Source organism: Lynx canadensis, chromosome D2, assembly GCF_007474595.2.
Source record: "Lynx canadensis isolate LIC74 chromosome D2, mLynCan4.pri.v2, whole genome shotgun sequence".
In the NCBI taxonomy this organism is placed as follows: Eukaryota; Metazoa; Chordata; class Mammalia; order Carnivora; family Felidae; genus Lynx; species Lynx canadensis.
Window position 1 is genome coordinate 74,600,297 of NC_044313.2, and position 21,601 is coordinate 74,621,897.

The 21,601-nt window shown below is 41.9% G+C and overlaps 1 long non-coding RNA gene across 1 annotated transcript; it reads left to right on the plus strand.

The window, feature by feature from the left end:
- The first annotated feature begins 1,346 nt into the window (after positions 1-1,346).
- LOC115527362 lies at positions 1,347-21,426 on the plus strand. Its single transcript, XR_003972895.1, has 3 exons — positions 1,347-1,357; positions 11,697-11,700; positions 21,345-21,426. It is a non-coding gene; the product is annotated as an uncharacterized LOC115527362 (long non-coding RNA).
- The last annotated feature ends 175 nt before the right edge of the window (positions 21,427-21,601 follow it).

Genomic DNA, 21,601 nt, shown 5'->3' on the forward strand with positions numbered 1-21,601 from the left:
TTGATGGCACAGATATTTCTGTTTCTCTGACCTCATTATAGAACCGAAGCATGTTGTGATGGTAGCAACTGACAAGGGCCAGGAGGGTTTATCATTATGAGGGATCATTGCAATAGAACAAGAGAAATTCAAACAAACAAATAAACAGCTAGGTAAAGAGGATGCATTGACATACTCATGGTGTATTTCAACAATCTTAAATAGACTTGGCCACCACCGGCTCCTCATATCTCTTCAATCGGTACATCCAGAGATGGCCACAGTGTCCATCTCTCTAATTCTTTTAACCTGTGTTTGTAGTCTGGGATAGGATTTTCCCTTGTGGCAATCTTCTGTGCATACTTATCACAATAAACAGACATCTGAAGGGAAGATCAGACATCACTCAGTGTTTACTCTTGGCTTCATTTCCCTCTCACATTTGATGCATTAACAGAAACAGTAACAAAAACAACACACCTTTGTTTCACCTGGTGGAGAACTGGAGCTCCGAGCAGGAATTCGCTCTCTACATCTATCGCTGTTGCCTCACCGCGTCTCCTGTCTTTCCTCCAGGGACAAGGGAAAGGAGACTCTCCTAACCCCACGGATGGTGAACACTCACGTAATCAAAAGGAGACAAAACAAAACAAGGTCTTACCCTGCCAGTAACAGGAAGTGGCCCTACTGTACTTCATATTGTGAGGAAGTTGTTCCAAACAAAAGACTGAGAGCCAAAGGGAAATAAAGCTATTAAAAGGCTTAGTGAGGTGAAAGTGAATTGAAAGTTGTCTTTTCCCTGGGGCAATTGTAGGTACCATTTCTATGATTAGTAGGCTAAGCCTGTGGCTCATTGCTTGACGAAATAGTCCAACCTGAGGCTGCCCATTTAAACCAAGATCCGCAAATGAAAGTCAAGTGATTCCATGTTGGTAGCTACTAACTCGAAAGCTCTCCTGATGGAAGATAACTCCGATTTAGGCATTCTGGATTCCCACCTGTTCACTCTAGTCATGGGTGAATCACAATTTCAAAAAATCACCAGACATACGTGAATCATCTGCTATCAACAAAAGTCAACAGAAAAAAACAAATAACAGATTGATGCCTCAAGACCCCAAGGGTGGGAATTTTTACCAGATTCTGAATAGAAAATAACTACGTAAGACAGGGTTTAAGTATAATCAAATTAAGTGCAGACAAAATTCTAAAAATAAATGAACAGCAAGGGATGATTGAAATTGACATAAAAACAATAACCAAAAAAAAAAACCCATTAAAAAATGAAAAATATAAGCAGGGATATTTCAAATTCAAACTGGATTAAAAACTATACACAGGTGAGAGAATTAGTTAGCTGGAAGATAATTCTGAGAAAGTCCCCAGATTTCAGCACAGAAACTAGAAGATGGAGAATATGAGAAAGAGGTAAGAGACATAAAATCTACCATGAGGAGTTCCAACAAACATTGAATCAAAAATGTCAAGAGGAGGGGCGCCTGGGTGGCGCAGTCGGTTAAGTGTCCGACTTCAGCCAGGTCACGATCTCGCGGTCCGTGAGTTCGAGCCCCGCGTCGGGCTCTGGGCTGATGGCTCAGAGCCTGGAGCCTGTTTCCGATTCTGTGTCCCCCTCTCTCTCTGCCCCTCGCCCGTTCATGCTCTGTCTCTCTCTGTCCCAAAAATAAATAAACGTTGAAAAAAAAAAATGTCAAGAGGAGAGAAAGAAGAAAATGAAAGGAAGGGAATATTCAAATAGATAGTGACCAAGAATTTTCTAGAAATGATAAAAATACACAAATTCACAAATTTAATACTCCAGTGAATCTCAAGCAAGATGAATAAAAAGAAACCTACATGCAGGGGCACGTGGGTGGCTCAGTTGGTTGGGTGTCCAACTCCGGCTCAGGTCATGATCTCACAGTTTGAGCCCCATGTCGGGCTCTGCACTGACAGCTCAGAGCCTGGAGCCTGCTTCAGATTCTGTGTCTCCCTCTCTCTCTGCCCCTTCCCCGCTTGTGCTCTGTCTCCTCTCTCTCTCCCTCTGAGAAATAAAAAAACATTAGAAAAATTAAAAAAATAAAAGAACCCCACATGCAGATGCTTTGTAGTGAAATTGCAGAATAGGAAATGAGAAAAAAATCTTAAAAGCAAACACAGAGACAAGGCAGATGACTTCTGAAGGAAAGACAGACAAATATGCTGCAGACTTCTCAAAGCAGCAGTGTAAGTGAGAACAGAGTGGAATAAACAACTTCAAAGTCTGAGAGAAAATAAGTGGCCACCTAGAATTACGTGCCATCAAACCTATCTTCCAAAACTGAGGGCAAAATAAAGACATTTTTATAGTAACTAAAACCAGAGAGAGTATCTCTAACACATACTAAAACAAACCTCATAGACAAAGTTTCCTCCAAAGGAAAGTCTGAGCTACAAAAATGGGTAAGTAATTGGTAAATACAAATTAGTATAAACACACACTGTTTTTTTTTTTTTTTTTAAGTAACATTAATGTCTGTCTCATGCGGAGTTTAAAAAGACATTAATATCAAGTAAATTGGGAAGAAGTGATCGGTAATGTTCTGTTTCTTGATCAAGTGATTACATGAGTAAAATTACTTTGTGAAAATAAAGGTATACATTTATGTCTTTTGCACGCTTTTGGATGTATGTTATACTTCTGTAAACATATACACACATATGTATGTGTATGTATACATACATGTCTATTTCCTTACGCTTTTTTTTCCCCTGAAAAAAGAAAAATGACTGCCTCTGGCCAGTTTAAAAGTAAGTTTTACCAAAACTTGAAAGGAATACATCATTCCAATTTCTAAAACCTCCCAGGATGCCTGGGTGGCCCAGTCGATTGAACATCTGAGTCTTGATTTCTGCTCAGGTCACAATTCCAAGGTTGTGGGATCGAGCCCCACATCAAGCTCTGTACTGAGCATGGAGCCTGTTTAAGGTTCTCTCTCTCTCTCTCTCTCTCTCTCTCTCTCTCTCCCTCTGCCCTTTCTCCCCCACTAGCATTCTCTCTCTCTCCCTAAAATTAAAAAAAAAATTAAATTAAAATTTAAAAAATTGTAAAAGTTCTGGAAAATAAAGACAGGAAATCGTCTCTAATCTGTTCTGCTAGACTAGTATAACCTTAATAGTAAAACCAGACAAGGACAATATGAGAAAGGAAAATGTATCCACAAGGACATAAAGGAGATGATAAAGTTTAGTTTGTTCCCAGAATATAAGAGTGGAATAACATTAAGTAATGAATTAATACAGGCTGGAGGAGAAAACCTATATAATCTCAATAGATATAGAAAAAAATAAAACTCAGCTATTAGCTTTAAGAGGGGAAAAAACTCTTAGCAAATTAAGAATAGAAAACGTCTTTTATTCAATAAAGTTTCTATACCAAAACTACTGCAAACATTATACTTAATGGAAAATCTTTAAGACACCTTTAAGGTAGTAAGTGAGAGCAGTGATACCTGACATCATCGCTACAGTTTAACATAGTATTTTGAGGTCCTGACCAACACTATGAGGGAAGTAAGAGATAAGAGACGTATACTTGGCTAGAAGATGGTCTGAAGGAAACAAAAAAGGAACGATATCCCATGATTTGGGATGGAATACATCCATATTACAAAAATATCAATTCTCCCCAAGTTAATCTTTAAATCTAGGGCCATCCCAAACAAAAATCCAGTTGTGGTTTTCTTGAGAAACCAAATAAATTTATTCTAAACTTTATATACATAAACATCCATAAATAATGAAGTCAATCTTTAAAAAGAAGAAAAGAGGGGCGCCTGGGTGGTGCAGTCGGTTAAGCGTCCGACTTCAGCCAGGTCACGATCTCGCGGTCCGTGAGTTCGAGCCCCGCGTCAGGCTCTGGGCTGATGGCTCAGAGCCTGGAGCCTGTTTCCGATTCTGTGTCTCCCTCTCTCTCTGCCCCTCCCCCGTTCATGCTCTGTCTCTCTCTGTCCCAAAAATAAATAAACGTTGGAAAAAAAAAAATTAAAAAAAAAAAAAAAGAAGAAAAGAGAAAGAACTTGCTTTTCTAGGTATTATGACATATTCCAAAGCCATTTAAATACATTTTCAAATGATGATATTGGCTCAAGAACAGAGAAATCACTCAACGGGACAGAAGAGAGAGCTTGGAGATGGAATGTGTGTATATGGAACCAAACATACCATAAACGTGGTACCATAAACCAATGGAGAAAAGACAGATCACATACTACCTGCTGTTGAGAAACCCAACTTATTATGGGGAAAAATTAAACTATTTCTACATAACACCGTACAAAAGGGCTCTCAGTGGATAAAATATCTAATCTTGAAAGGCAAACCCATCAAGTTAATAGTAAATGATATAGGACAGCACCTTTGGAACTAAGAGGTGGCAAAGGAATCATTAAACAATTTCGAAACAACAAAGCAAATTGGTAAATTTTATTACAACAAAATTAAGGGTTTCCATTCAATGAAGGATGCTGTCCACAAAGGTATGGTAGGTAACAGAACCGTCATAGCATCCTTAATGTCCCCATAGTGTGTGAAAAGTAAGCTCAGTCTGGCATGACTTATTACATGTAAATGTAAGCATTACAATTGTCAGATTGTGTATAGTTTTTGTGACCACCTGTACTAAGTGTGTAGCCATTCAATACCATGGTTAGATGGTTACATGGCTAGGCCACTGTGGAACGAGTTTATTATTAGCAGCACCCTGGGAGCACTGGGATCCCGTTCACTGGAAATTCTGTAAAGACATTTCATAAAGCCAAGGAATAGCACGTACTGCTCCAGTACAGCCACCCCGTGGAAGAAAGACCAAATACAAAACTGAACGCTTGGTCAAGGAATGACGCATATACTCACTTGGTTCCCTTGTTGGTGCCACCGTAAGGCTCACAGCATACACTCAGGCAGTTATGAATGGCATTATCTTATCGACTAGAGAGTACCCCAAAAAGCTGTAGTTCTCGGCTCAGCATTCGCAGTGTTACGAGGGAAAATGGGATTTAGCTCAGTTTGTAAACCTTCTCCACTTAAGTTACCGTTCAATGAAATAGCTTTATACAAAGCTAACATAAAATAGAGGAATACTAAAATCAAAACTATGCGGAAAGGAATTTTTTGTGTGCAGTTCTTCAACCCCCATGCGCTGCGTAAGGCTAGGCTTTGGGTCTGGAACATTTCTAACCAAGAGATAGAAAGTCACCAAATCCTGTGTTGAACTTGTTATCTGGTATGGGAATATTTCTCTCTGTTTTAAACTCAATGTGTAATCCTTTATCCTGCTTAAGCGTGTGTATAACATGGCACCTGGCCGATCCTGCTGCTAGATCTGTCTCCTGTGGAGAGGGGACAGGGTCCTTCTGCTGTGGCTCAGAGGGGTGTCTGAGAGCCAGTTGTTTAGGGGGCAGGGTCTGCTGGCCATAGGGGACCAAAACCCACTACTGAAGATAATCTTACTTATCTCTTCCCCTTGTGAGCAAAGGGGTATTCCATCCAGGGCTAGACTGTACTGCGTTCTCCTTGGTGACTCCAAAACCAAGATACAGCGGGCAGGAGTGTTCACTTTGGCTCCTGATAATAAGCAACCAATGCTACTGGCTCGACAAAAGTGAAAGCAAACCATAAAGCAAATATATTATACAAAGCAGAGACAAATTTGGAATTGTGAATAGTGGTCCTCAGACTGTTGAACTAAAATATTGTTGCCTAGAAATTCTGAATTATTGTGATTGCTAGATTGGGAGTTGTTATTTTGTTATTTGTTGTCATGTCAGATGAACATTAGTCCCCTATTTTTAATTTAGTATAAAGACAGAACACTATAAGCGTACACCATGCCTCAAGAAATCCTTCACTCATTTGTCTCCATTCAATAGGAAAAATCAGAGAAGAATCCTTCCATGGAGCCCTGGAGCTACTTCCGTAAAGTTGCCAGGGAGCAGAAGCGGGCACCATATTGGTAAATCCTAAGACACTGGGATGTGTTTTAGTCTAGTGCTTCTCAAACTCTAATGAGCATTTTTGTCACTAGAGAATCTCATTAAAGTGCGGATTCAGATTCAGGAGGTCTGCAGGGAGCCTAAGATTCTGCATTTCTAACAAGCTCCTAGGTGCAGTCGATCCTGCCAGTCTACCCCGGCAATCTGAGTAGCAAGGTCCCAGTCTGTCTTACAGTTCTTGGTTTTACCAGTTGTGGTTTTGGGTGATCTAAAGAGGTACGAAGAGCCTCGGCATACAACGTTCAGTCTTTCTGAGGAGCAAATCTAAAATCCACTGCACTTAAGGCTACAGGGAGGGAGGGACTTATATATAATGAGTGAGCATAGAATCTACATCCAACAGAGCCCCTTCCCCTTCTTCTGCTCACCATGCTGGACATTTTACGAGGAAGATTTTAGACTTTGAAGATTCAGGACACGTGCTTTGCCAGTTCCAAGCCAGCAGTATTCATTTCTGGCATTTATATCTTATCTAAGATTCTTCAGGGAAAGAATGGCCACCTGAAAGGAGAGAGAAACTTCAGGAGAAGAATATAGATTGCGAAGCCATCATTAGCGCTCTGCGTTATGGTATCTTCTCAGGTTAGACGTGACTTTTCCTGCTAAAGTGGCTATTCTCCATCATGGAGCTACACAGGTAATTCATTACAAGACAGTACGTCCTCAAAAAATTCTTCTTTAAGTTTATTTATTTATTTTGAGAGAGAGAGAAACAGAACGCAAGCAGGGGAGGGGCAGAGAAAGAGAGAACCCCAAGCAGGCTCCAAGTTGTCGGTGCAGAGCCTGGCACAGGGCTCGAAGTCATGAACCTCCAGATCAAGACCTGAGCTGAAATCAAGAGTCAGATGCTCAACTGACTGAGCCACCCAGCTGCCCCAAGACAACACATCTTCAAAAGTGCATGTTTTGATGTAAATAATATTATGCTCCCCTATATTTGCCATTTTAATAAAATTCTGATGTAAGAGAGCATTTAAATCAATATTTCCTCCTTTTTTTAAACTTTAGTCTAATTTGTTTAATGTTTATTTATTTTTGAGAGACAGAGAGACAGAGCATGAGCAGGGGAGGGCCAGAAAGAGAGGGAGACACAGAATCCGAAGCAGGCTCCAGGCTCTGAGCTGTCAGCACACAGCCGGATGCGGGGCTCGAACCCACAAATGGTGAGATCATGACCTGAGCCAAAGTTGGACACCCAACCGACTGAGCCACCCGAGTGCCCTTAGACTAATTTTTAATGGGTCATTTATTTCCTCTCTTTCCCAAAGGTTTTTATTTTTTGTTCTACTTGGACGTATAATCTCACTTCAAAGTACTTCCCGTGCCTAAATGCAAATCTGGTGCATACCTCCCTTCTCCTCCCTCTGTCCCACAAAGGAAAGAATTTCTTACAAAGACTTCATTCTTCAGTTGAGGGTTCACGTGTAGAGCAATGGTGTTTGATTTTTCCTTCATTTCTGTCAGTACTAAATCTTGTAAGTAAATACAATGAGTCTTTAAGTCAGCTAGGGTATTATTACTTACTAAATTTTTAAAAAATAAAATTCAGGGGTGCCTGGGTGCTGTCAGTTGAGTATCTGACTCTCGGTTTCGGCTCTGGTCATGATCCCAGGGTACAGGGATCCAGCCCTACGTTCGGCTCAGTGCTCAGTGTGGAGCCTGCTTAAGATTCTCTCTCTCTCTCTTCCTCTGCGCCCCCGCCCCCGCTCTTGCTCACTCCCTGTAAAATAAAAAAACAAACAAACCAATAAATAATAAATTTGTAAAAATATTAAAGTTAGTGATGACACTAAAAATGTCATACTGGCTAGAGAAAAAGATAGGATCTTTTTCTGAGGAGTGTGATCTTTTTTTTTGAGAGAGAGAGAGACAGAGAATGAGTAGGGGAGGAGCAGAGAGAGGGAGAGAGAGAATCCCAAGCAGGCTCCGCCTTCCAGGCGGAGCCCGATGCTGAGTCCGATCTCACAGACCACGAGATAATGAACTAAGCCAAAATCAGAGTTGGTGGCTTAATTGCCTGAGCCACCCACATGCCCCTGAAGGTTGTGATCTTTTAAACCGAGGGAAATGTTGAACTGTCTACATGCCCTTTCCAGCTCTTGAAGTTTCACTAGCAACTCTAGGAAACAGTCCTAAGTCCACACTTCCAGAACATGGGAAGTCTCTGGAAAAGATATCTTGAAGGGGGAATTTGATAAGACAACTGCGTGAAGGGGCTGGAAGAGACGCCAATTCTGATAACGCTCAACGTCCACTGCAAGTGATGAACTAGAACTTTTCTTTTCAGGCAATGGTGAGCACTTTGGAGGGAAACAGAAAGTAGACTTTGAACAAAAAGAGCAAAAAACAACGATGTCACTCACTGTAACCTGCCTGGCACGAACCCAAAATTCTAGTGCTTTAGGGAGGGAGAGGGAGAGAGAGAATCCCAAACGGGCTCCGGCTGTCGGCACAGAGCCTGATCTCACAAAGTGTAAGATCACGACCCTAGCCGAAATCAAGAGTCAGGCACTTAACCACTGAGCCACCCAGGTATTTCCTCAACCACCAGGTAGCTTTTAGTGACCTCTACCAAGTCATCTTACCTTTCTGTGCATCCTCATCTAGAAAGTGAGGGCAAATACAGCCGCCTTCCTCAAGCCTGATAAAGCCACTGCAAGAGTAAAATGAAGTAAGGTAGGATTTGTGTGTACCCCCTCTTTGCCATGTCTACATACTTTTCCTTTCATTTCAAGAATTGTCCAAGCTTTGTCGGCAGATCCAGTTGCCTAATAAAGACAAGGGCTAAGATAGAACCATATTGTGGATGATAAGAATTCCAAAAGTAAGCTTCGTGACAAACTTTCCACCAAATGACACCAAGCTCTTAACCACCGTGGAGTCAGGAGCAGGGTCTGTACTGATTCCAACTGAATGCTCAGCCCCAAGACAAGAGGCTAATATAAAAGTGGTCATCAGACACTTGTCGAATGGACATGGAGATTGGTCTTCACAGTTATCTCTATGGAGAAGCTGATGAGAAGATTGCCCATATTTAGGTCTGAATGCAGTGCTCGATGTTATACGGGAATATTCTACCAGGGAAGGTAGCCCAAACCGGGAGAAGTTTGGAAAGTATATACTAATGGCTGTTTGCTTAAGCAATATTTTATGTTTGACTTTGAACCCTACATACTGTGTAACTGTAGATATGAGCCACGTGGGCGGAGATTTCACGAAATAGCATATATTGCTTGATGCATTATATAGCGTTAAGGAAATCATTGGCTCTTCAAACCTGATAGGAAATTAGCAGACAGTAGTTTGCTGCAAGTCAGAGTATTTGCTGGATGGATTGCTGTTCATAGTTCACTCAGTTCTGGTTACAGGGCCCAATGACTATTCTTTGTCTTTACTACCTTACATAGCTTTATAATAATGGATAAATAATATCCAGACAGACACACCTTGGATCTTTGGAGCAAACATTTCCTTCTCCCCCAAAACTAAAACGGGAAATGACAAAGAGGAAAGAGAAAGCTCACATTTTACAATTGGAGCCAAATCCGATCCTCGCATTGGTGGTACTGAGCTGAGCCTGGCCAGAGACACCAGGAACTGAGGGCCCCACCGCTTTCCTGAGTGCAGGCTGGCAGGCAGAACTTCACGATGGCTTGTCACAATTTATTCAACCAAAACTAATTTAAAATAGGAATACAGTATTAAAAAATATGTTAGTTCAAGCCTTCTGCTCTGTCATCACTTACTTGTATTTGTCATTAGCCCATATATGAGTTTTAGAAATTTCAGGGGGCGCCTGAGTGGCTCAGTCGGTTAAGTGTCCGACTTGGGCTCAGGATATGATCTCACAGTTCATGAGTTCAAGCCCCACGTCCGGCTCTGTGGTGACAGCTCGGAGGCTGGAGCCTGCTTCGGATTCTGTGTCTCCCTCTCTGCCCCTCCCCAGCTCATCCTTTGTCTCTATAAAAAATAAAATAAACATTAAAAAATTCTTTTAGAGATTTCATGTTTGTCTTTTCTGCCTAACCAATACTTGCTAAGGAGTAAATCTTTATCCACAAAGAAGTTCTTTATGAAAGACACTGGTTCCATTTTTAAATTAAAATTGTTGTGCCGAATAAGGGCTATTGGTAATTAAATTGGACCAACGTTCTATATATTTTTCAGTAGCTGGTGTTACTGGTGATGTTATCCACACAGGTTCAAGAGAATGATTTTTACTTAGGAAGAATGATGGATCATCATTTCATCATTAGTTTAAGTTACACTGTGAACCCACAGTTCCTGACACGATAGAGATTTTTTAATGCCTCGTTTTCCAAATATACATTTAAATAATGCCACATTTAAAATATAACATCAGGGGGGCCTGGGTGGCTCAGTCGGTTAAGTGTCAGACTCTTGATTTCGGCTCAGGTCATGATCTTGCGGTTCTCAAGACCTGAGCCCTAAGTCGGGCTGTGCGCTTAGCATGGAACCTGCTTGGGATTCTCTCCCTCTCTCTCTGCCTCTCTCCCCCTCACACTCTCTCTCTCTCAAAATAAATACAAATGCATTTTTTTTATACAAGAGGACATAATTTAAGAACTCCAGTCCTTTTTTATATGCTATTACTTATATACCCCATAGGTTAAAATACAGTCTCTTTAAAAGAATTATTCACCCTTGATATTGCCGTACAAGATGCTCTCTAATGGAAATACTGAAGAAAAGAGGGTAAACGCTTAATCTATTAGAACCTTTCTTCCTATTTTCACACCCTTTTGCAGATGAGGCGATGGAGGTGTGGGAAACCAGCCCAGGGGGAGGACCAGGAAAAACAGCCAAGCTGACTGGTTGGGAGGCGGGAACGAAGGTAGCTCAGCCAACTGGGTCCATCCCTGTCTTCTGGCCGGGAGCACTAGGAGGGGAGGGGAATCAGCCATCAGGCTGGAATTGTGGGGGTGGATAGCACACCCTGCCTGTCCCTCATTCGCACTGGAAATTGGCCTGCATCTGTCTGTGGTGCTCCCCTAGACCCTCACTCCCCCTCTCTGAAGAGGAGGTACAGATAGAGGGAAGAGACGTTTTACAGAGTCTCACCTAGGAAGGTAAGCCCATGATCTAAAATGACCAAATCCATGGGGCTAGCTGATGCTATGGAAGAGAGAAAATAAAGGGACTTACTTGGGAGAAAACAGAGGTAACAGAGCAAACAGGGCAGAACTCTGTATGTTTTAAAAGTGTAATTAGTCTTCAAACACTGAAGAGATCACATACAGGAAAGGTTATTATACATTTCAAATGTTTCGAGATCTCGGAGAGTAAATATCTAGTTGCTTACAAATCACATTGGGTCATCAACAGATGAATGGATAAACTAAATGTGATATATGCATACAATGGAATACTTTTCAGCCTTGATAAGGAAGGGAATTCTTTTTTTTTTTTTTTTTAAGTCTATTTATTTATTTTGAGAGAGACAGCGCAAGCGGGGGAAGAGGCAGAGACAGAAGGAGAGAGAAAATCCCAAGCAGGCTCTGTCAGCTCAGAGCCCAGCTCGGGGCTTGATCCCATGAACTACGAGATCATGACCTGAGCCCAAACCAAGAGTCAGACGCTTAACCGACTGAGCCATCCAGGCGCCCGGATAAGGAAGGGAATTTTGACACATGCTACAACATAGACAAACTCTGAAGACCTGCTAAGTGAAGTGAGCCAGACACAAAAGAGCAAATATTGTATGACTCCTCCTACATGAGGTACCTAGAACAGGCAAATTCGTAATGGCAGAAAGTGGAATAAAAGTTACAGCGGCCAGGAGGGAGGGTGGAAGAATGGAGACTTAGTGTTTAACGGATAAAGAGCTTCAGTTTGGGTTGATGGAAATGTTCTGGAAATGAATAGTGGTGACGTTTGCAAGAGCATTATGAATGCACCAGGGCCACTGAATTGTGCGCTTAAAAATGGCTGAAATGGCAATCTTTATATCATGTATATTTTACCACACACACGCAAAAACACTTTGGGTTATATAGGAGAATGAACTTAGCAGCTAATGACGGATTTCACCCAAAGGTAAGAGGCATGGCAGATACATTTAAAAGTTCCAGTACTGGAGCGCCTGGGTGGCTCAGTCGGTTGAGCGTCCGACTTCGGCTCAGGTCATGATCTCAAGTTTCGAGGGCTCGAGCCCCATGTCTGGCTCTGGGCTGATGGCTCAGAGCCTGGAGCCTGCTTTGGGTTCTGTGTCTCCCTCTCTCCCTGCCCCTCCTCCCCTCTCAAGAATAAATAAACATTAAAAGGAAAAAAAAAACTTCTAGTACTAATTGGCCTACATTTTAGTGACTTTATCGGCATCATTTCTCATCAACTTCTCCACCAGAGAAATCACCATAAGGGCCTAGCCCCTTCCCACCCACCCACTGTAGTCCTGTCTGCACTTGGCACCTGTCCCTGCCCTCGCCTCCCCGTGCCTCAGAGGAGCCCCTCGAAGCCAGCACCACCAGCAGCCCCTCGACAACCTACCAAGGGGGGAACACCTCTGTGGCCCAGCCGGTACCGTTCGAGAGCGCAGGTCTCAGGAGACGAGAGACTGCAGAATCAGTGTTTCAATCACCAGAAGTTGCGAAAACTCTTCCTCTGGCTTCCGGTGGCCCCAGGTGAAAGCTGAAAGGTCAAGTGTCCTCCCTTCTTCCTCTGCAAGTCCCAGCTTACTAACTTCTCCCTCAGCCAGACCCTTCTGGGACCGTCCCCTTGTAGCTGGAGTTCTCTCTCTCTCTCTCTCTCTCTCTCTCTCTCTCTCTCTCGGTATCTCCAGGTTCCCCCAGCAGACTAGGGAGGAAGCAGTCATGGGTAGGAAGAAGGGGGAGCCCGTGACCTGGGGCACACAAGGAGGGAGCTGAGGGGCCTGCAAATCAGGCCGAAAGCTGCTAGTCTTGATGAAAGGAGCACGCGAGCCCAAATGTGCCGGGGTAGCCTCCAGGCTGACCACTGTGCTGAGACCCTGTTTGCCACACATTGTTCACGAGCTCGGTGTCCCCGAGCAAACCTGTTCCAGGAGACGCCTCGTGACAGGCCTGGCGATACCAGCAGGTGCCAGTTGCCCATGGCTTTACTGCTTTGAGCAGATGTGGGGGTGCAGATAGAAAGGCCTGGAAGTTCCTTTCTATGTCAGCCCAACAAAACGGTCCATTCTAATCATTTATTCATGAAATGACTGATCTGTGACTGCGTAGCTGGCCTCCAATAATGTCAGCAGCAGAGGCATTGGAGGGTTCGCTGCCCGCCAGGTTTTATGGGATTTCTTGCGGATCATGTCATCGGATCGACCAAATGAGGCAAGCACTGCTCTTCGTCCTGCTGTTGAAATGAGGACGTGGAAGTCCAGAAACAGTTCACGGTTCCCCCCAGAACGTACTAGAGGAAGCACGAGGTGATGTCAGACGTGGGTCCGTGCGATCCGATTCCAGGGTCATGGCCCTAACTGCCGATATCCGTGTTCCTGAAGTCTAACTTTAATTCGGCTTCGATTCAGCTGTGTGACCTTGAGCGAGTCATTTCTCTGTCCCGGCCTCGCTTTCCTTATCTGTGAGCGATCATGAAGCTGCTTTTGAGCTGAGGTTTTATGACTATGATTTGAACACTTGTCTATCAGCAAAGACGTTGAACTAATAAAAATGTTTTTGAGTGAACTCTTTGGTGTCCATTAAGTTTGCAAGGCCATTTAGTCCAAGAAGCCTCTTTTGATTTCTAGACTTTACTACCCAGTTTGCCCCTCAACCCCAAGTTGTTCTTGCACACCCCAAAACAAGTACCAGGTGATAAGCTTTTCGTTTTCTCTACTTTTGGACAAACCTTTTTATTTGGGATCCGATGTTTCTGGAGAGGCTTTTTCCTCCCCTGCCTTTTGGGTTATAGGACCTGTACCAGCTTTGCCTTATGAATCTTTCCTTATTGCCTTGAACCTGTCCTCCTCTTTGAAGAGCTCAGTCATTTGTAAGGATACTTACTGCAATTGATTCCTATAATATACTGAATTCCAGTGTGACCAGGGTTTGTAGCAAAACCTGGTTACGTACAAATCACAAGCATTCAATTTTATTTTATTTATTTGTTTTTTAATGTTTATTTATTTTTGAGAGAGACAGAGAGAGAGAGAGACAGAGAGACAGAGCACGAGCTGGGGAGGGGCAGAGACGGAGGGAGACACAGAATCTGAAGCAGACTCCAGGCTCTGAGCCATCAGCACAGAGCCTGATGCGGGGCTCGAACTCACAGACCGCGAGATCATGACCTGAGCTGAAGTCGGATGCTCAACTGCCTGAGCCCCCCTGGCGCCCCACAAATCACATATATTAAGCAATCACACAAACTCAACATCATTATGACAAAATTGGGGGGTGGGGGTAAATAGCCCAGAGTACTATGTTTAGATTTATACTGGAATTCAAATTTCGGCACCTAGTTTTTCTATTTTTTTTTTCTTTTTGAAGTGGTGTGACTTCGGGCAAGTCGGTTAGCTTCTCTGAGGCCCAGCTTTCCTCACATTTCCAAAGTAACATTTTTCTGATAATAGCAAGCTGTATGGTGCACTGAGTATTCACTTAGTTAATCCTCACAACAACCTCATAAATAGGTAGTTGATTATCCCCATCTTACAGATGGGTTAAGCACAGGCAGGTACTAAGGAAGCAGTGGAGTCACAATTTGAACCAGACAGTTGGTTCCGGAGCTGGGGTTCTGTAACCACTGCGGAACCTTAACTGGCTTAGTAGCGCGTTTTTTCCTTTTTATTGAACTGTACTTAACATACCCTGTTATATATTAGTGCCAGGTGTATAACATATGGATTTGATAATTCTGTACATTACAGAATGCTCGTGGCAGGTGCTGTCGCCATCTGTTATTCCAACGTTACTGACTATAGTTCCTGTGCTGTACTCTTCTTCTCCGTGACTTGGTCATTTTATGACTGGAAGTTTGTACCTTTCAATCCCCTTTTCCTATTTCACCCATCCCCTCCCCCACCCACCTCACCTCTGGCAACCACTGTATTTAAGTCTGGTTGGGAGCGCGCGGGTGGCTCAGTCGGTTAAGCATCTGACTTCGGCTCAGGTCATGATCTCACGGTTTGTGAGTTCGAGCCCCACATCGGGCTTTCTGCTGTCAGGACAGAGCCCACTATGATCCTCCGTCCCCCACTCTCTCTATCCCTCCCCCATTCACCCTCTCTCTCTCAAAAATAAATAAACATTTTAAAAAAGCTGTTTGGGGGAGGGGCGCCTGGGTGGCTCAGTCGGTTGAGCATCCAACTTCAGCTCAGGTCATGATCTCGCAGTCTGTGAGTTCGAGCCCCGCGTCGGGCTCTGTGCGACAGCTCGGAGCCCGGAGCCTGCTTCGGATTCTGTGTCTCCCTCTCTCTCTGCCCCTCCCCCATTCATGCTCTGTCTCTCTCGGTCTCAAAAATAAATAAAACATTTTAAAAAATTTAAAAAAAAAAAAGCTGTTTGGGGGAGCCTGGGTGGCTCAGTCGGTTAAGCATTGGACTCTGGCTCAGGTCATGATCTCACCGTTCGTGAGTTTGAGCCCCGTGTCAGGCCCTGGGCTGACAGCTCAGAGCCTGAAGCCTGCTTTGGATTCTGTGTCTCCCTCTCTCTCTGCCCCTCCCTCACTCATGCTCTGTCTCTCTCAAGAATAAATAAGCATTAAAAACATTTTAAAAGAAATCTGTTGGAATGAGTACTGGGTAGCGTATGTAAGCCAGTTTGACAATAAATTATATTCAAAAAAAAGAGTCTGTCTGGCCTGACATTTACTCTCCAAGCTCTCAGTGATTTGTTACTGAAGAACGTAAGTACTAATCAGTATATAGGAGCAAAGTGGAATAAGGGAAATAGGTTTCATGCTCTTAGATCCCTGGCAGAAGTAGAAGCAGCTGCATTTCCCATAATTTTATTCAACGCAGAAGATTTACTTGTGACTTCTGGGAAAGGACAGGGCCTCTGCTGGTTCCGAAAATGGTGAGGGATTGAGCATTGATTGACTTTGAACTCCAGCTTCAGGGAAGGAGCTGGCCGGGTGCACAGAGACACTGTGTGAAGCTTAATCATGGAGAGTCCACAAAAGCAGAGGGGAGAATCCCTAATGCCGTTAGCCCTAGGCTTAGCTAAGAAGAGGTCAACCTCAACGCTCGGTATTCTCCAGCTTCCTTTGGGAAATGTTCCACTGTGAGGGTTTCAGACTCCTCTGGCCCAACCCATCTGGCTTCAAATTGTTGACCTACAGACTATTTAAAAATGTAGTTAGTTGTCAACATTTAATTCACATTTATATCCAGGTTGCTGGATTATTGAAAAATCTGCAAGTCTGACCTGTCCCACCTGTCAACCGCTCCGCAGATGCTGCCGCCATGAGAATGAGTCGGTGCACCACTCCCCAAGACCCCCTTCATGCCACCCCCAGCCGCCTGGTTCACTAGTGTCCATACCTCCTGGACTCCTAACAGCCACTGAAGTGGCCATCCTTTTTCCAGCCTTTTAGGATTTTTCCTTGACATCAGCCCTTTTCACCAGATGCCTAGTACGTTTCACCAGATTCATTTACTCAATTAGGGGCTCTTTCCAGGTTACAAAACACTTAGCCTTGCTAAAATGCACACATCTCCTTACAGGACATTAAGGTAATGGTGTTATTAATAAAGATTCTAGGCTTCCAGAAAATCCATTTTGTCAAATGGTCTTTTGGCAAGGCTTGCTTGATAACAAATCATCTTCAGAGCATAAAATATATACGTTTATTTCTTTTTTTATTATTTAATTTTATTTTTTAAAAGTTTATTTATTTACCTTGAGAAAGAGAGACCATGAACAGGGGAGGAGCAGAGAGAGAGGGAGACAGAGAATCCTAATCTGGTTCTGAACTGCCAGTACAGAGCTCAACGTGGGGCTTGAACTCATGAACCATGAGATCATGACCTGAGCTGAAACCAAGAGTCAGATGCTTAACCAACTGAGCCACTCAGGCATCCCTATTTTTTTTTTATTTGAGAGAGAGAGAGAGAGAAAGAGAGGGATCGTGTAAGTGAGGGAGAAGGGCAGAGGGAGACAGAGAGAATCTTAAGCAGGTTTTATGCTCAGTGTGGAGCTGATGCAGGGCTCAATCCCATGGCCCTGGGATCATGACCTGAGTGGAAATCAAGAGTCTGATGCTCAATTGACTGAGCTACCCAAGTACCTCTAAAATATATACATTTTAAAACTATACGTTTAAAAAATTTTTTTAATGTTTATTTTATTTATTTTCAGAGAGAGAGAGAGAGCATGAGCAGGAAAGGGGTAGAGATAGAAGGAGGGAGAGAATCTTGTGCTAACAGACAGAGCCTGATGAGGGGCTTGAACTCATGGACCATGATAACGACCTAAGCCGAAATCAAGAGTCAAATGCTTAACCAACTGAGCCACCCAGGTGCCCCAAGACCATAGTTTTTTAAAGTTTTTATTTCACAAGTGAAGCTTTTGAAAAATGAGAAGTCCAAATTCCAGAATTATTTAGATAATATGTTCCAAATGTCATGCTTGCAGAAAACTATAATGATGATCAACATAGAGCTAGCTTATGAAGTGACTATTCCTTGAAAACTCTTGAAATAGTATGGATATAAGTGAATAAAATACAGTCTTTCAAGAGAGAATTTTATTCATGATAACTCTTCATGAGGAAATTTTCAAACTTCTAAGTTGGTATATATGGTCCGAGATTTTATATTTATATATATTTATAGTATTTAATATATAACATATAAATGTTATAGATAGATAGATAGATAGATAGATAGATAGATAGATAGATATGTAGATAGATACTTTCTAAGGGAATATCCTAGTCTGGATTACTTTTAGATATCCTTCACTGTTTATTATTCTTGACAATAGTTAAACCATGCTAAATCAAGACCTCTGGAAAATCTAGAACTATAGTCCCATATATAATGAAAACCCATTCAGATGTAAGTGGCTATGAACCAAGAGAGTAATATCACCAAAACCACAATTAAGAATATAGCTTCTCCCATTACTAACCAGTAATTACAGATTTATGCTCTATTTAGCATCTTTTAGAGCATGTACTGTATAGTATAAGAAGCATTATAATTTCACTTCTCCATCAAGAATGGGAAAACAAAACAAAACAAAAAGAATGAGAAAGCAGTGCTGACAAGCAGGTGTGCTCTCCGACAAGAATAAGAAGGGCCAGGGGTGCCTGGGTGGCTCATTGGGCTAAGCACTGACTCTTGATTTTGGCTCATTTCATGATCTCATGGTTGCGAGGGGGAGTCCTGAGAGAGCGCTTGTGGAGCCCTGCTTAAGATTCTCCCTTTCTCTCTCTCCCTTCCCCTCTGCCCCTCCCCATTCACATGAGTGTGTGAGCTCAAAAGAATAAATAAATAAGTAAATAGGAAAAAACAGTGCTAAATAGAATCACAAATGAGAGAGAAATAACAACCAACACCACAGAAATACCCACAATTATAATATTATATAATTACATATATATAATATATAATATTATATATAGCAACAAATTGGACAACCCAGAAGAAATGGGTAACTTCTTAGAAACGTATAAACTATCAAAACTGAAACAGAAAGAAATTGAAAACTTGAACAGACCAATAACCAGCAAAGAAATTGAATCAGTAATCAAAAAACTCCCAACAAACGAAAGTCCAGGACCAGATGGCTTCACAGGCCAAACATTCCAAGAAGAGTTAATACCTACTCTTCTCAAACTGTTCCAAAAAACATAGAAAAGGAAGGAAAACTTCCAAATTTATTCTATGAGGCCAGCATGACCCTGATACCCAAGCCAGGTAAAGGCACCACTAAAAAACAGAACTACAGGCCAATATCCCTGATGAACATAGATACAAAATTTCTCAATAAAATACTAGCAAACGGAACCCAAAAATACATTAAAAAATCATTTACCAGATCAAGTGGGATATTTTCCTGGGTTGCAGGAGAGGCTCAGTGTTTGAAAACATACCAATGTGATACATTACATCAATAAGAGAAAGGAAAAGAGCCATATGATCATTTCAATAGACACAGAAAAAGCATTTGACAAAGTACAACATCCATTCATGATAAATAACCCTCAACAAAGTAGGTTTAGAGGGAACATACCTCAACATAATAAAGACCATATATGAAAAACCCACAGCTAACATCATCCTCAATGGGGAAATCTGAGAGATTTTATTCTACAGTCAGGAACATGACAGGGATGCCCACTCTCACCACTTCTATTCAACATAGTAATGGAAGTCCTAGCCACAGCGTTTAGACAACAGAAAGGAATAAAAGGCATCCAAATTGGTAAGGAAGAAGCCAAACTTTCACTGTTTGTGGATGACATGATACTTTATATTAGAAAACCTGAAAGACTACCAAAACACTGCTAGAACTGATAGACGAATTCAGTAAAGGTGCAGGATACAAAAATCAATGTACAGAAATCTGTTGCATTCCTATACACTAATAAAGAAGCAGCAGAAAGAGAAATTAAGGAATCAATCCCATTTATGACTGCACCCAAAAAGGTAAAATACCTAGGAATGAACCTAACCAAAGCAGTGAAAGACCTGTACTGTGCAAACTATGAGAAACACTGATGAAAGAAATTGAAGACAACACAAAGAAATGGAAGGACGTTTCGTGCTCATCGATTAGAAAACAAATATTGCTAAAATGTCTATACCACCCCAAGCAATCTGCACATTTAATACAATCCCTGTTAAAACACCAACAGCATTTTTCACAGAGCTAGAACAAACAATCCCCAAAATTGTATGGAACCACAAAAGACCCTGATTCAATCAGCCAAAGCAACCTTGAAAAACAAAAACAGGGGTGCCCGGGTGGCTCAGTTGGTTAAGCATCTGACTCTTGATCTCAGTGTTGTGAGTTCAAGCCCTGAATTGGGGCATGGAGCCTACTTTAAAAAAACAAAAAAAAGAAAGAAAAGAAAAGAAAAACAAAGCTGGAGCTGTAGTAATCAAAACAGTATGGTACTGGCACAAAAATAGACACATAGATTGAACAGAATAAAAATCCCAGAAATGAACCTACAATTATATAGTCAATCTTTGACAAAGCAGGAAAGAATATCCAATGGGCAGTCTCTTCAACAAACGATGTTGGGAAAACTGGACAGCAACATGCAAAAGAATGAAACTGGACCACTTTCTTGCATCATACACAAAAATAAATTCAAAATGGGGGCACCTGGGTGACTCAGTCAGTTAAGCATCCTACTCTTCTCTTGGTTTTGGCTCAGGTCGTGATCTCACAGCTTCGTGGGTTCAAGCCCCGTGTCCGGTTCTGTGCTTATGGCGTGGAGCCTGCTTAGGATTCTCTCTCTCCCTCTCTCTCTGCCCTCCCCCACTTGCACTGTCTCTGTTTCTCTCAAAATAAATAAATAAACTTAAAAAAATAAATTCAAAATGGATTAAAGACCTAACTATGAGACCTGAAGCAATAAAAAGCCAAGAAGAGAACACAGGTGGTAGCTTTTTTGACATCAGCCACAGCAAATTATTTCCAGATATGTCTCCTAGTGCAAGAGAAATAAAATAAAAAATAAACTATTGAAATCACATAAAAATAAAAAGCTTCTGCAGGTGAAGGAAAAAATCAACAAAACTAATAGGCAACCTAGTGAATGGGAGAAGTTATTTGCAGATAACATATCCAATAAAGGGTTAGTATCCAAAATATATAAAGAACTTATGGAATTCAACACCCCCAAAATGAATAATCCGATTTATAAATGGGCAGAAGACATGAATAGACAATTTTCCAAAGAAAACATATGGGAGCCCAAAAGACACATGAAAAGGTGCTCAACATCACTTATCATCAGAGAAATGGCAAACCAAAACTACAATGAGATATCACCTCACATCTGCCAGAATGGCTAAAACCAACAACACCAGAAACAACAGGTGTTGGCAAGGATGTGGAGACAGGGGAACCCTCTTACATTGTCGGTGGGAATGCAAACTGATGAAGCCACTCTGGAAAACGGCATGAAGATTCATCAAAAACTTGAAAATAGAACTACCCTACAATCCAGCAATTGCACTACTAGGTATTTACCCAAAGGATACAAAAATACTAATTCAAAAGGATACATGCACCCCCATGTTTATATCAGCACTATTTACAATAGCCAAAGTATGGAAACAGCCCAAGTGTCCATCAATTGATAAATGGATAAAGAAAAAGTGGCGTGTGTGTGTGTGTGTGTGTAATATCCATTATATACAATGGGATATTACTCAGCCATAAAAAGTGAAATCTTGCCATTTGCAAACACATGGTAGGAGCTAGAGAGTATCGTGCTAAGCAAGATAATACGGTCAGAGAAAGACAAATACATATTATTTCACTCATATTTGGGATTTAAGAAACAAAACAAATAAGCAAAGGGAAAAAGAGAGAGAGAGAAACCAAGAAACAGACTCTTAATTATAGAGAAGGAACTAATGGGTACCAGAGGGGAGGGGGTGGGGGGATGGGTGAAATAGGTGCTGGAGATTAAGGAGCACA